This window comes from Ceratotherium simum, chromosome 8, assembly GCF_057802395.1.
Source record: "Ceratotherium simum simum isolate JZ-2026a chromosome 8, ASM5780239v1, whole genome shotgun sequence".
Classification (NCBI taxonomy): Eukaryota; Metazoa; Chordata; class Mammalia; order Perissodactyla; family Rhinocerotidae; genus Ceratotherium; species Ceratotherium simum.
In genome coordinates this window covers 14,904,745-14,920,898 of record NC_141907.1, presented here as the reverse complement: position 1 = coordinate 14,920,898, position 16,154 = coordinate 14,904,745, and the positions used below count along the sequence as shown (strand labels likewise).

General features: G+C 40.2%; 1 long non-coding RNA gene across 1 annotated transcript in view; it reads left to right on the top strand.

The window, feature by feature from the left end:
* Positions 1 to 994: 994 nt before the first annotated feature.
* The window catches only part of LOC147916401 (uncharacterized), a 35,129-nt gene continuing 19,969 nt past the window's right edge, over positions 995 to 16,154 (top strand). Inside the window, exon 1 of the long non-coding RNA XR_015552882.1 lies at positions 995 to 1,109. This is a non-coding gene — a long non-coding RNA (uncharacterized LOC147916401). The remainder of the gene's footprint in view (positions 1,110 to 16,154) is intronic.

Genomic DNA, 16,154 nt, shown 5'->3' with positions numbered 1-16,154 from the left:
TTGCTCATTTCTGTTTCACTAAGTTCCTTTTCTGGGGTTTTGTCCTGTTCCCTTACTTGGAATGTATTCTTTTGCCTCTTCATTTTGCCTCTTTCCCTGTGCTTGTGTCTACGTATTAGGTAGGTCAGCTAAGTCTCCTGCTCTTGGATAGGTGACCTTATGTAAGTGATGGCTTAGGAGGCTTCCAGTGTGCTTCCCTCAGTTCTCAATGTTCCAGGGGTGACCCCTATGTGGGCTACGTGTATCCTTCTGCTGTGGCCTGTTTGCTCTCCCTGTGGGCGCCCAGGGAGGCTGAGTTATGCTCCTGGCCAGCTGTTGTAATGCTCAGCTGCTTGTAGTTGTTGTGGGCCCTTCAGTCTCTGTATCAGCTGTGGGGAGCCCCAGCACAGTTGGCTGCAAGTTCTAATACCACATTTGTGTTGCAGTATTTCTTTTAAGTGAGTAGCCTCTGTGGCAGGTTGTTAGGCTCAGGGCCTTACAATTGCTGTAAGCCTCTAGCCTATTAGGTCTCTTGTCAGCTCTCTGAGGATTGCAGCTGGGTGGGGCTGGCCTCAGGCACAGGAGCACCCAATTGTTTCAGGTTTTGGAAGGTGGAGCAAACCTCCTATGTGGGTCTTTGAGAAGTACAAGTCTTCTGTGGCTGAGAAGCCCTGCCGCCCACAGGTCCACACACACAGTCAACACAGTCCTGCCCGGTGTGAGTGCCCCGACCTCCCCAAGTGGACCCAGTCTCTCCACGGCGGGAGCCCCACACACTCTGCCACCGCCCCACACTCTCCACCCGCTCCTTGTGCACACCCTGCCCCGCTCAAGTCAGCTCAGTTGCCAGGCTGCAGAGAATCCAGTCACCAATCTATGCAGGCCCACACGTTGCCTGAGGGCTTGTTGTTGGGTGGGGCTAGTCTCTAGGGTGGGCTGCCTGCCCTGGCTGAGCTGGATTAAATCGGTGCTCTAGCGGGTGGAGCAGACCCTGGGCTAGCAGGTCTCAGGAGAACTCCAATGGCGTCTGTGTCAGCAAGCTCACACCAGGCCACAACAATGGCCGCCGCCAATGTCCCAGTCCCTGGAGAGGTCTCACCCCTCACCGAGATGCACTCAGGGCCTATTAGGTGAGTCTCTTGTCACCGAAGCACTGTGCACCTTTCTTTCTGGTGATTTTAGGATGCTTTCTGGAACGGGTGAGTTTGTGCGCGGGCCCTTTAAGAGCCAGTTTTAGTTTCTTTGTGAACCGGGTTTTCTGGGGGTGCTACCCAATGCTTTAGTAGCAGCAAAGTCAGATATTATGCTGCTGGTCTCAATTGTGCTGGGTCCACAAAATGCCCACAGCGGGGGCGCTCCCCGGCTCAGGGCCCCGCGCCTCCAGGGAGGCTGTGTACCTGTGAGCTGCTCCCGGCGGCCGTGAAGCTGGCGGCTTGTGAAGGCGGCGTTTTTCCTCTCCGGAAGGGAGTCTCTGCCTCTTCTACCCCAGTTAGGATTGTCCGTTGTTGCAGGAGTTCCTCTTATCCAGTTTTCAGTTCTGTCTCAGGGGTAATTTTTCCACGAGTAGTTGTAAATTGGCTGTGTCCACGGGAGGAGGTGAGTTCAGAGTCTGCCTACGCCGCCATCTTGACTCCGCCTCTAGGGTTTAAATCTTGATTTCATCTTGTACTAGCTATGTAGACTTAGGAAGGGAGCTTCACCTCTCTGAGTTTCAGTTTCTTCACTGTGAATTAAGTTGAAAAATGGTAATTACCTCATAGGGCTATTGCGGATTTAAATGAGATGATGCTGATAAGCCACTTAGAACAGAGCCTGGTACATAGTGAAAGTTCAAAAAAAAATAATCGCGGTCTTTATTATTGGGGACGTAATATTCCTTGACTTGTGGTGGCAGCACTCCCAATTTTTTCTTCCACCTCTACATTTCCTTCTCCTTTTTGTTATCTTATTTGTTAATAGAGTCTATCTCCCCTTTCCTTTCTCTTATAAGGACACTGTGTTGGCATTCAGGTCTTACCCAGATAATCCAGGGTGATCTCCTCAAGATCCTTAATTTTATTACATCTGCAAAGACTCTCTTTCCAAATAAGGTAACATGTATAGTTCTAGAGATTAGGACTTGATATCTTTGAGTGGCCATTATTCAATCTACTACAGAGTCCTTCCCCCCTCTAAAAAATTGACCCCACTTGGCTTACCCTACTGCTCCCTTGTTCATATAAGCAACTCTCTACCACCTCTCCCTGAGGTTTTGTGTATGCTATGGTCTGAATGTTTGTGTCCCCCCCAAATTCATATGCTGAAATCCAAATGCCCAATGTGATGGTATCAGTAGGTGGAGCCTCTGGGATGTGCTTAAGTCATGAGGATGGAACCCTCATGAATGGGGTCAGTGTGTTATAAAAGGGGCTCTGGAGAGATCTCTAGCCCCTTCCACCATGTGAGGATACAGCATGATGCTTGTGACCTAGAAGAAGGCCCTCACATGACTGTGTTGGCACCCTGATCTCTGACTTCCAGCCTCCAGAACCGTGAGCAATAAATTTCCGCTGTTTATAAGTGACCCAATCTGTGGTATGCTGTTATAGCAGCATGAAGAGACTAAGACAGTATAGCAATATATAGCATTTCCCTAAGTGTATTCTTCAAGAAGTAGTCTAGTGAGATGTTCTATAAACTAAACATGATGTGGTCAAACAAATTTGGAAAATACTTTCTACTCTCCCCACCTTCCCCTTCACACCACCCTGCTTGGAGGGTCATGATGCCACTTAGCCTATCAAAAGATTTGAGATATCCTACAACAAAGAAACCTATTTAATTTTGTTTAATCAAACTTACTTGATGATAGGGCTTCCCTCTTCCCACTCCCAAATTTAAACATCTACTATAACTGTGGAATGCCGTGAATAAATTGCTAATACTTGGAAAAGAAGGTGTAAAGCAACATCTCAAAAGAACCAAGATTTGAATTTGGTATGTTATTTCCCCAAAGTCCACATTTACCATTATGAAATCCCTCCTATGCAACCTTGTTAACTCATCTCCCCACACTCCTAGGACTATAGACATTCATCCCTTCCTTTCAGTGGAAACACCATCTTCTCTGTCACCTGGATTCTAAAAGTTCTAGTTGATTTTGTGCTTCTCCCTTTGTTTCAATTCAGTGTCCTTCACACCATTACATTCAACACCTGGGCTACCCTCCTATAGGACAAATCGGATCATCTCACTTCTCTGAAAAAAAAAATCATCAAGCTAGTGGCAGTGATTCAAAGCAGAGTGCTCAGGAGGAACATAAGCAAAGATTCCTGCCAAATCTTAGACCACAAACTTCTCAAGAAAGAAAACCTTGTCTCCCAACTCTCTGATCTCCTCTCAGCCTCAAGTGGCACACACTATTCCATCGACCCTACGTATACAGTCCAAATAAATGTATTATCTCCTTTTCTAGATTAAAATCTCCTTGAGTGAACGGACTGAGTATACTGTATTTTGTTAATGTTCCGTGAGCCTAGCACAGTGCCATGTCCATAAGAGTTTCTCCATATATATTGTTTAAATTATATTGTATACTATTTAAAAGTTGTGCACTTATACACGGGAATGAAAAAGACTTGAGTTCAAATCCTGACTTCATCATGTACTGGCTGTGTAGATTTAGGCAGGGATCTCTCTGAGATTCAGTCTCTTACTATAAATTAATTTGGTAATTAAATTGTTAATAATGATATTTACCTTATAGAGTTGTTTATGGATTTAAATGAGATGATGCTTAGAAGCCACTTTGAATAGTCTACTACCTAGTATCATATTCATGTCCTTTGCTATATGACTTTTTAATACCCCCACTAAAGAGGCAGAGTATATTTCTACACCATGATTTTGGGTTTAGTCATTTGACTTCATTTGATGACAAGCTTATTATTTTATACTGCTAAGATTTTGTGGTTAATTATAGCACAGCATTTTTGTAGCATAAATAATAAACGTACAAACAGCCTCCTAGGAATTGTTGTGCCCTTGCTTTCTAAGAGTCACAACTTATGATATTGTTCTTTTCCTCTGTCTCCCCATTGTTATTGCTTTCCCCAGGAATTCTTCTGGCAGATCCAAACATTTGTTCCACTGTGTTTCCATAACACTGATCACATAACCATGCTTTCAACTCTCTCCCTACTGTTATTGCTTCTCTAGACTCCCACACTAGATTATGAGCCACTCCAGGTAGAGAAAGAATGTGGCTTAGTGGCTAATGGCGCAGGTTTTGGATTCAGATAGGCGTTGGTCATATGCCTTCTCTAGCTGTGGGAAAAAAGGCACATGCCTTAACCTCTTTGAGCCTCTGTCTTTATCCATAAGACATATAGTATGGCCACCTTCTAACTGGCATCGTTTTTGTGAGTACTAAATGAGTTAGGATGGGTAGAGTCCAGAACATGACTGCATGACTGACATTTAATCAATGTCAGCTATTATTAATCCCTCTTACTGATCTTTGTAAGATTTTAGCATTTTAGCATATGACTGTAGAATCATAAAAAACATTCAATATATTGAACCAGAAAACTGGGAAAGTTGGAAAACAGAGAAAATAAACTATCATCTTCTCAGCATTCAGACTAAAAAAAAAAGAAGAAAAATTCATAAGAACATAATCCCCAGGCATTCTAGTGTAAAATAGAATCAGAATGGATTTTTAAGTTTTTATTTTAGATATAATTTTAATTGTTTTTTTCGTTCGAAAAATAGGAAAGAATAGTGATTATTTTTTGTTGTGTCGCTTTTTTCTTCTTTTCTAACTTCTAAGAAAGATGAAGATACAAAGAAAAGCAAAAATTTCTTGACATAGATTAATTTTTTAATTAGAATATTATCTATTTTTTTAAAAAAGAGTAAAATTAAATTAGGAAGAAAAACTATGTCAATAAAATATTCATTTTTCCTCTTTTTCTACTTAGTGACTTAGCTTAAAATTTATTAGAAACCTGATAAAATTAAATGAGTTCCTCCAATAGAAAAAGCATGGGCTCTGAAGTCAAACAGACCTGATGTTGAATTTCAGCTTTGCCATTTAGTTATTTTGTGAACTGGAGAAAGTTACCCAACTTCTTGAGCCTTGGTTTCCTCATCTCTAAATTATGCATAATAATACTTCAGAGAAATGCTGTGAGGATTAAGTGAGGTAAAGAATTTGAAGCATTCAAGTATATTGAATGAATGGCCCCAGTCCCTCCCCCCATCCCCCCATCTACACCTTTGCCGTGTCCTCATCACGGGTAGAGTATATGTCCCTCATGGAATTTGGGCTTGGCTATAAGTACTTTTAAGCAAATTACATATGGGTAGATATGATAAATATGCCAGTTCTGAGCCTAGGTCCTCAGAGGCCTTGTGAATTTCTGTTTGTCCTCTTATGTTATGAAAAGAACAGGCATCAACTAGATTGCTAGTCAAAAGAGGATGAAAGACGTATGAAGCAGAGTTGCTTCTGCTACTTGACTGATTTGCAGCTTGAAGCAGGGCTGCCCAGCAGAGCCCAGCCTAGACCAGCAGAACCATCATAACTGACGAGGAGATACATGGGAATAAATCACTGTTTTAAGTTACTTGGTGTTGGGATAATTTCTTACACAGATGTATTGTAGCAAGAGCAAACCAATACAGTGCCCAACACTGTGGCTGACAAACAAGAGTTGTTTGATGAATATTAGTTCTAATAACATAACAATATGTCATTTGGCATTTCAATTTATTTACATTAAACATTGGAGAGAAAACCTACTTTTCTTTTATATGATTTGTTTTAAAGGCCAATTACTAACACAAATTTGTGAAATAAAACACTAAATAAATATTTAAAGATGACAAGCTTGAGATTTTTAGTCTTATCTGGTTAGAATCAGTGTCCTTCTAATGACCCGTAATCATTATGCTGCTCACTAACCCATTAGCCTAAAAAAATAGTATAAAAATAATGTGAACATAGTGTGGAATAAAATTAACACATACCAATACCCATTAGCTGGTGACCACAATACCCATTAAACTGGTGGTATATAGTTTCAGGGATTTGGATGCAAACCCCCACTATGTTTTACATACACCCTTTAAAATATATCAGTCAGTGAAACATATTCTCTTTATTTCCCACCCAAGTGGAATTTGAGCCACAAATGGCAGGTGATAGATTCATATTTCACTAATATAATCCTCCACACAACTCAGTATTCGCAAAAAGAATCCTTATGACTTAAGTGCCTAATATTTGAAGGTTTGAAGTGCTTTTTTGCTTGTATCTCAGCTTTCTCCATTCTACCAAGATTCACAATGAAAAACATGCCAAGTCTCAGGTTCCCTCTGAGACCCGGGGGAAGACCAATTTCTCATGAACCCTCACTGGAAGCACTCTTCAATTTGATGTTGAAAAATGCCTCAGACAAATATCCCCACTTCAAATCCAGACTAAAAGTCACTGCTTTTGCCTTTGACGATTTCCTTTATGCACATTTTGACAAATAAATATCCCAGAAGGAACTTATGGGAGAAAAGCTCTAGAAAGTGCTCAGCAGTGTTACATTTACTTGGTTGATTTCCTATCAGAAAATATAAACCAAAGGACAGAATTATAATTTTTAAATGTCTCATGACAACTTTTGCAATAAGAAAGTTCTTTACCTAATTCTATCCAACTCTTCCTCTGAAAATTAAGTTCTACTTATTTGCATTACTATGTATTGCATTCATTAAGTTGTAAGGTTCAACTTCTGGATTCTTATGTAGTGTTTAAAGAGTGATCACTTTCCTCCCAAACCTGGAAGGATAGCTGAAATAAAGATTTGCAAATCATCCATTCAAATTTTCTTTTTTCCCTTTCACTTACACACTATGATATAACAATAAATGCATTCATTCATTTGACAAATATTGTGCAAACATCTATCAGATGCCACGCATTCTGTTAGATGCTGAGGAGCTGACAGTTGCACTGGGAAGCTAGTCATTAATCAGAAAATCAGAGAAAAAATAAAGTTAAACCTATAGCAAGTACTATGAAAGAAACGTGCATGGTATTGCAGGAGTATATGATAAGGGGGCTGACCTGATTTGGGAATATGGAGAAGGCTTCCATGTGGAAGTGATTTTGGATTTAATAGATGAAAAATAGGTAGAAGTTATCCAAGTAAAAAGGTTGGGCAATGGGGCATTTCCAGGTGGAGTGATCAGCATATGCAAAGTAGGGAGTTCATTTGAGTAACTGAATGAAGAAGACCAGTGTGGATGGAACAGAGAGTGTTAGAAAGAATAGGACAAAATGAGATGAGAGGTAAGGCAGAGAAGTGACTAGTACTTCCTTGGGCTGGAAATCTTCATGCTGGATGTGGCCCACCAGATCTACTCTAATACTCTTCTCCGCCACAACTTCTTCCTTAGAAGACAGGACTTTGAGAACTCCATCAATGGGCTTCCTTGCCCTTCAGCTTCCAGGTGTGTTCAGCCAATGGGAGGCACCATCAGGAAACTGGATAATGAGATAAGAGTGAGGAAAGAGTGTATTTCTCTATCAGAGGCACAGCCATCCACCGAAGGCAAAAAAAGTAAGTTACTATTCAGATTCACATATTAAAATGATCACTTTGCCTGCAAAATATAAATTGAATTGGAAGGGGCAAGAATGGATGGAGGTTTGTATTGTTGTAGTTCAAACTAGGCATGACATTAAGTTGGATAGAAAACTAATGGTGGAAATATAAAGAATCTGATGAATTCAAGACGAGGAAAAAAGGCTTCCAGGGTAGACTCTAACATTTCATTTACGCAATTTGACAAAAGACAGTATCATTGATTGAAGAGAGAGCCTGGAAAAAAAATCCAGATTTGCAGATGACAACCAGGCATTTGTCTTTGGATGGGTTGAATTTGAGGTGGCTTTGAGACATCTAAGTGGAGATGTGAAACCGACAGTTGGATACATGGATCTGAAACTCTAATGAAAGGTCAGGACTTGAGGATTTATATCTGGGAGTTTTTGACATATTGTGGTGATTAAAACTGTGGTTGTGTGTGAGGTTTCCCACAGGGTGAGAATAAGGTACAGGCCCAGCTTTAAGGATCTCCACCATATACTGGCCAGTTAAAGGGAAATGAACTCGGAAGGATAAAGAAAAAGAACAGGAGAGACTCAGTGGGCATATGTGACACCGGGGAAACGTAGTGTCATAGAGGACAAGGAAACAGAGTATATAAAACAGAGAGAATCCTATGTATCTCTGGTTGACTGAAAATATGTGAAGAAATATTCTTCTTACTGTGTCGTTATAGTCCCTTGTTTGTTTAGGAATAAATGTTACTTCTTAAAGGAAGGTGTTTTTTATACCAGAGAGCAATTTTACCGCACTTCGATTCCCTTTGATTTTGACCTTTTCTGGTGTCTGCCCTTTTCTGCAATAGAAGATAGTTTTTGTAGTTCTTACCTGTAATGAAGTTCAGTGCTATATCCTGCTGCTTCTGGTTATTACTGCTTACCCCAAGCAGAACTGATAAATTGGATCCAGAGCTACAAACTTGGATTCCAGTTAACCAGGGCTTTATTCTGGCGAACTTCTGCCTGCACATGAAGAAAAAACAAACACACAGAGGTTAACTTTCCCAAGGACACACATTTAGAAAACAACAGAGTCACATTCAAACTAATGCTTTCCAACTTTCAAATGCCCTATTGCATGAGGCATGAAGGTAGCACCATAACTACTCAATGATACTATTTCCCTTACCTCCATACTGCAGCCAAGGTATAAAAAAACAACTCATTAATTGGGAGAGAGAACACACAAATTGCAAAGCTCAAAAATTGAAAATTCTAAAATCATAAATTCAATAATGCCAACAGCCTTAGCCTCATCCTTTGAAAAATACGTCTTTGTCTCAGTCAGCTCAGGCTGCTATAACAAGAACATCAGAGACTGGGTGACTTAAACCGCAAACATTTGTTTCTCACAGTTCTGGAGGCTAGGAAGTCCAAGATCAAGGTGCCAGCATATGCATTGTCTGACGAGGGCCTGTTTCCCAACTTGCAGATGGTCCTCTTCTCGTGGCATCCTCACATGACTGAAAGCAGAGAGCAGCTCTCTTGTCTAGTCTTACAAGGGCACTAATCCCATTCATGAGGGTTCTGCCTTCATGACTTAAACCTTCCAGAGGCTCCACCTACTAAAACCATCATATTGGGGGTTAGAATTTCAGCATAAATTTGGGGGGGCACAAACATTCAGTCCTTAATAGCCTTTAACACTCTTAGACAGGGTTGTCAAATTGTTCCAAACTTAAGCAAACCACTGCTCATTGTCAATAGTGCAGGCTACTTCACAGTGTTGTGACGTGATTGCATGGTCAGCTTACTGTGGCTTGAGTTACCAAAAGAAAGCTCATTCTGCTCTTACTTCCCTTGTTTTGTGGATAAATTGCTCATCTGCCAAAACCAAGCAAGAAACAATCTTAGTTACGCAATAAATCCCAATAAGCTTGTTTTAGTGTCTCTGTTTCACTTGCTTCTTTATGGTCATGTAAGGTTCTTTTATAGCAGCTGGTTGTACTGTAAGGGAGAGTGAGTGCCACAACTGAACATCCCTCTGACAGTGTGGAAAGGCTAGGCTACTTCAACATTAGGCCAATGGATTTAGTGTCACAATTTAATTAACATTATCGTGAGTGCCATGTGAGGGCTATGTTCTTCAAGGCTTTGGAGAACCTAATTATAAAAACCATTGGCTGAAGGACAACATTGTGCCTAAGGAGGAATGTATGGCATTTGTTTCCCTACAAACAAACATTATCAGGCTTTGGTGTATTGAAGTCCATCTTAGTTTTTAGATTGTCATTATCTAAATTAAATTAAAATGGAAATATTTTATCTGGCACAATATAACAAATTAATCCAAGGAGTGGCTGTCTAGTTGGAAGTTAATTGAGCACACAAGGTAAAATTTGACACAAATTAAAAGCCAAATTAGTACATGTGATTGATGGACTCTGAGCTTTGGTACTCTGAGTTCCGAAGATGGGATCCTTGAACCTTACGACAATCTACTGGCTATTATTTTATTAGTCCAGTGCTACTGCCAAACTAACACTGACCACCTTCTCTCATTTTGCCTTGAAAAATGGTCAAATACAAGGATTTTTTTCCTGCGTCCTAGAATTTAGTGCCCATCTGTTCTCAACCAATAGGAAGATGGAGGATCAGAACGTGCCATGGACCCTTGGATGACCCCACCTGGGAGGCTGAGGCCTCGGCCACTTGTTTTGGGATTGTTTTCCTTCACCTGTGAACATATGGTCTGGATAAGTTGTCATGAGGACAGCCTAGTAGAGAAGACCTAGCACATCACAGTCTCAGGGGCTAATTCACACACATTATAATCAAGAGGGACAACAAAAGATGTACTAAAGCCGTTATGCCTTATGTGACATCATGAGAATTTTTGTAACATTTCTGTAAGAGAATAGAAGTCCATCTTTCAGTGCCCCAAACGTGAAAGGAGAAATTTTAATTGGATATTCATCCTGTCACACATCCTATAAAAAAAGGAAGGAGGTAGTTCATGTCAGGTGACAAAACAGGGACCGGGTCATATCCATGTAGCTCAAGATCACCTTCCCAAGTTGGAGAGTGTAGAGGGAAAGAATTTCCCGTTCTGCTCAGACCATTTGTCTTAGCTTCCTAGCGCTTCTATAGCAAAGTACCACAAACTATGTGCCTTAAAACAACATAAATTTATTCTCTGACAGATTTGGACGCTATAAGCCCAAAATCAAGGTGTCAGCAGAGTTGGTTCCTTCTGAAGTCTCTGAGTGACACTGTTTCATGCCTCTTTCCTGGCTTCTGGTGAGGGCTGGCAATACTTGGCATTCCTTGGCTTGTAGACACATCACTCAAATCTCTGCCTCTGTCTTTACATGTCTTTCTTCCTATGTTTCTCTCTCTCTTCTTCTTATAGGGACACTAGTCACCTTGGATTAGGGGTCCACCCTACTCCAGTATGACCTCATCTTAATTAATTATATCTCCTACAACCCTATTTCCAAATAAGGTCACATTCTGAGATTCAGGGAGTTAAGACTTAAACGTATCTTTTCAGAGGACACAATTCAACCAACAGCACCATTTAAGTAATTCTGAAACAGGATCTCACCAGAAAATGACAGAAAAACTAGTGCAGATAAAATCTTATTTTTACTTACTATTTTATTAAACAGAAGACAAAGGAAATTTGATTTAAAAAAAAACTTATCTGACATCTGATGTAAAGAATTGAAACTTTTACTCACTGCACTTTATAAGGAAATATTAACTAATTTATGGCCTGACAAGAAAAGAGTCTCCCCTGATCTTTGGTGAAAATATTCCCTGAAGTAAATAATTCATCCCTTGGAATTGTCTTGTGTCACTCACCTTCCATGGTGGATCAGGGTGCTACTCTATGGAAGTGTATGAATAAATGTATCTTAAAAATTCTAACCCAATGTGGTTTCCCTTTATTAGGAACTACGTAATTGCCAAAGGTGGTTTCTGCAGCTACATGCGGAATTCTTGGGACCTTAGAGATTGCCACTTTAAACCAATACATAGTGCTTGACCTTGTATTTAATCAGCCAGAATATTATGTCTGATCGAGTCTAGCTGAGAGACTAACAAACACGAGTTTTAAGTCAAGCCACAGAAATATTAGAAACTGCGTACCTCTTATAAAACAAACTTGTCTCAATAAAACAAGCCTAGAAATGGATTACCATGTCTGTACCTAATATTGAATTACCAGGATACCCTGACGGGCTATTTCATCCTCCAAGATCTAGTGCCTAAAGAATCTTGGCAAGCAGCTGAGGGTTAACACTTTCTGAAGAGCTATTCCCTGTGGGTAGAGGAATTTCTGCTTTGCCAAACTCAGTACCAGGGGCCAAGGCCTCCCTAATTGTAATCTTGATTCTCTGTAAGTCAAAGTTGATGACTCCCCTGATAGTCAAGACGGACTCCCTTCCTCAAGCACCAAAGGTCAAAGTGAGGCTCATTAACAGCTCTGGCTGCATTCAGGCACCAAGAACAGCAGGGTTTTCCTGATTAGAAATGTGGGACTGCCTGACTTATCTGTTCATAGATGTAGCCAAATGTGCTGGAAAGAGAAGAGGTACAGCAAAAAATGCCCCCTGCTACTATCTCCAACCTGATCTCTCAACACTGTGCTTCTCAATCTATGCTCCAGTAAGACTGAATTTCATCCACATCGCCAGAGTTGACATGTTCACTCATCCTGTTTCTTGTTCGCATTCTGTCCTACCTCTGGGTCCATGTACACGCACTCCCTGCTGTTCCTAATGCCTCTGTGAATCTTGCTTTACTTAGAAAATATCAGCAGGTCCTCAAGAACTTGGTAAGTGTAGTTTCTCTCCAAAGTGGTCACTGTTCCCCAAATCTGTGCCAGGTGCTGCTTGTCTATGCTCCCCGTGGCTTCCTATATTTGGACCACTCAGAGCACCCACCACATGGTATATTGTAAATTCTTGCATATTTTACCGTCTACCCCACTGGATTTGAGATCCTTGAAAATGAGAACCATGTCTTACCTTCGTAACCTCAGCAACTAGGATAGTGACCGTCATACAATAAATATTCAATGAACGTTTATTGAATGAATCACAGAATGAATACTAGTTTTGCAGCCAGAAAACCAGTAATGTCGTTCTAGTTTTGCCACTAACAAGTTTTGATTTTTCAGGAAATTGTGATCATTGTTGTCACATTCATGACCTAGGCATCCTCAGTCATGATGGAAGATCTTTGTTTTTCATAATTCCAACGCCATGAACTTCTACTTCTTTTTCTTTTTTTATTTTCAATTATAAGGTGGGGATGACTCCACCTGCGTGGTGGTTGGTAGGAAGGCTATCATCATGTATATGAAGGAGCTTTGTAAAGTGCAAACCTCTATAGAAATTTAATTTATCCTTGATCCTTGGTAAAAAGTAGAGGAAAGAGTGACTGAGTGTCTGCAAATGTAACTTTATATGGTAAATGTATTATATCAATGTAACATGGCACATTCACTAAATATCCTCCCTTCCTTTCCGTTCTACCAAATAGGAGGGGTATGGTGTAGGAGGACACATTCAGGGGTTAACCACTTTGGTCTAGGCGTGAATAAGTCACTTGCAGTATTTTTGATACAGCCAATGCCCAGTTAATTTCTACGACTGGGCCTTTTCCTGACTGGGATTTGAATAAGGTTTATTTACTTATAGCTCAAGTTCAAAAAACAAAAAAAAAAGACTATTATTTGACTGCACTAAACAGTTAAATTGAACATTACAACACACATATGTAGGTTTCATTTTCTACCATTAAAGAATCCTCTCACAAGAATATGGTGAATCTATCTCTGCAAAGAGGAAGCTGTTTTTGTCTCCCTTTATTTGAGCTTCAAGGTCTCACAAATTCCCTCTGCAAGTGCCTAGTTTATAAATACTTTCCTCTTTGTTTTTGTGTTTTGTTTTGTTTTTTTTTTTTGCTGAGGAAGATTCATCCTGAGCTAACATCTGTGCCAATCTTCCTCTATTTTGTATGTGGGTCACCACCACAGCACAGCTGCCAATGAACAGTGTAGGTCCGTGCCCGGGAACCAAACCCAGGCCGTGAAAGCAGAGTGCGCTGAACTTAACCACTAGGCCATGGGGCCTGCCCCCCTCTTTGAGTTTTGATGCTTTCTCTGGAACCCTTGGAGATTAAAGACCAGTTTATTGGATAAGTACTGCCAGAAAAGCTTTTCTCACACAAGAAAAAAGCATAGTATATCTTTGGTGGATCCTGGTTCCTTCCCATTAAAGTATCTTTCACCACAATTAGAGTGCAAGTCATTAAATTACATCAAAACTAACCCTTCACTATTTGCCAAAAACAGTACAAATAAGAAGCCAAAAATTCATTGGTGTCTTCCAAGGAAGGATCTAGAGCTTTAAAACTATGCATTGGTGAGAAATCAGGCAAATATCTGATAGATTGCTTTAATCAGTCTCTAAGTCTGCCCTTTCTGCAAATATCCCTTGGCAAATCCATGGTGTTAAAGAAAGGCTCTAAGAGCATGCATTTAACTGTTGATTTATGCAGGTCATGAAAGATAGAGAATGCTCCATAACAGATTGGGAAAAGAACAATGCCAAAGCATTTGGATATAGAAACTTTGGCAGCATATACACCTGTGCCCACACAATTGAGCAGGATAACACAGGAAAGAAATCCAGTTCGTGAGACAAGATGACAACCAACACACACACACACACACACATGCACACACATGTAGCCACACCGACACATACTCATACACAGAGACACACACTCATATATACACACACACGCACATAACACATACACACAGACACACATGCAAACACACACACACACACTCTTGAGATGAAAATTCAAGAAAATTCCTCCAAGTACTTTTTATTATTCCCTGACTGCTGCTGCCAACAAAACTTTTCCATGTAATTTGTCCTCGCCAACACAGTTGATGCGATTAAAATAGAGGAGCAGCCAGATAAATTGGAAGATGAGAAAAGCCATACAGTGCAGTGGAAAGCGCCTGGCACTGAGATTTAGGAGAGCTAGGTCCTAATCCTGGCTCCCAAGTAGTGGTTTATGTATCAGACACTGGATGTAAATCAGGGTCAAAATTGGGAAGCCGTTTAGGTACATTGCCTTACATGGTAGTCTAACACTCGGACTACTCAGTTTTTTGAAAAGGAATGTGAAATTGGCTAAGTTTGGTTGAAATGTAAGTCATTTAGTCCTATTGACTAGTCTTAGGCCAGGATCCTTGCCTGTATCATGCACATAGTTTAATTTGTGACTCCTGATTTAAATTACATGAGTCTAAATTTCATGATAAAATGCTGTGGGTGGGGGCTTAGATAATCACTAAGTGGCCTCTTAGCCCTAGAATTATTTAGAGACATACAAAACATGACAATTCTGACATATTCTGGGAAAAGCAAATGATACAATTTGAATACAATATCCAAGTCTCCAAGCCAACCAAGAAAATACAACGGTATAAAAGTAAACTCTTGCATCCTATTTCCAGTTTGCCAATTTTGTGATAAATCCATTTTGTAAAACAGTGGGGAGGAAGTCACTGAAAGAAAAAAATCTGAATGAAAACGATGAGCTAGTAAAGAACCCCAGTGTAGCTGCAAAACCTAAGCATCAAATAACTGTGGTGCCATTACTGTAAATCAATAAATATTGATGTCAAATGGAACACTGGTGCCAATACCAAAATGGAAGAATATGTAGAAATCCAAACACAGATCTACCTGTGTTGGGCGTGAGCACTGTGTTGAAAGCCAACACTGGAGAAACCATTTCCTTCTCTGCATCTCTGTCTTTATAAAGTGAGGAATTTGGTTAAATGATCTTTAAATTCTACCTGTAACAATTTACAAAAGACTACAGCCAGTATCAGTTTCCTTCACCTTGTGTATTGTTGATCCTGCTTCATGGAATTCATCTGAATGCAATCCATACTTGATTTTCCTTCATAAGGAGCTCCATGGTCTACGTAGACTCTAATTGGAAAATTAGTATTGTTTCAAAGGCACCAGCTAAATCTCAAAATGAGATGCCCTCAGTATGATATGCATATCTAATTTCTTCCACGGCTGCATAAAGTAAGCAAGAAAGGCATTCTCAACCACTCCTGACAACTTTTATCACAGGCTGTTCAACAAATGTTTTCTATCCACTTGTCCGAGAAAGCTGATTAGACAAAACAGCTGGCAGAGGCACAAAAAAGAACATTCATTACTTATCAAGGAAATATAAAGACACAAATGATTGAATGGTGGACACAAAAATGACTCTTGAAAGAATTGCATACACTTTTTTTGTAAAATTGTCAGGAGTGTGGTATACTACAACATTAAAGGCTGAATTTCCATTACATTGCAGAGACAGGTGTGAGTCTTTAGTTTTAAATTAAATGGATCTAATACAGGCTCCTATTGAATACAAAATTCTTCTCTGTGTAGTTCTTAGGTCACTGCTCTAGAGATGATTTCTCAGAAAATCAAGGTGATCTGGAATGTCTGGAGGACTTACCAGCCTCCTTTCAGAAAAGATATCT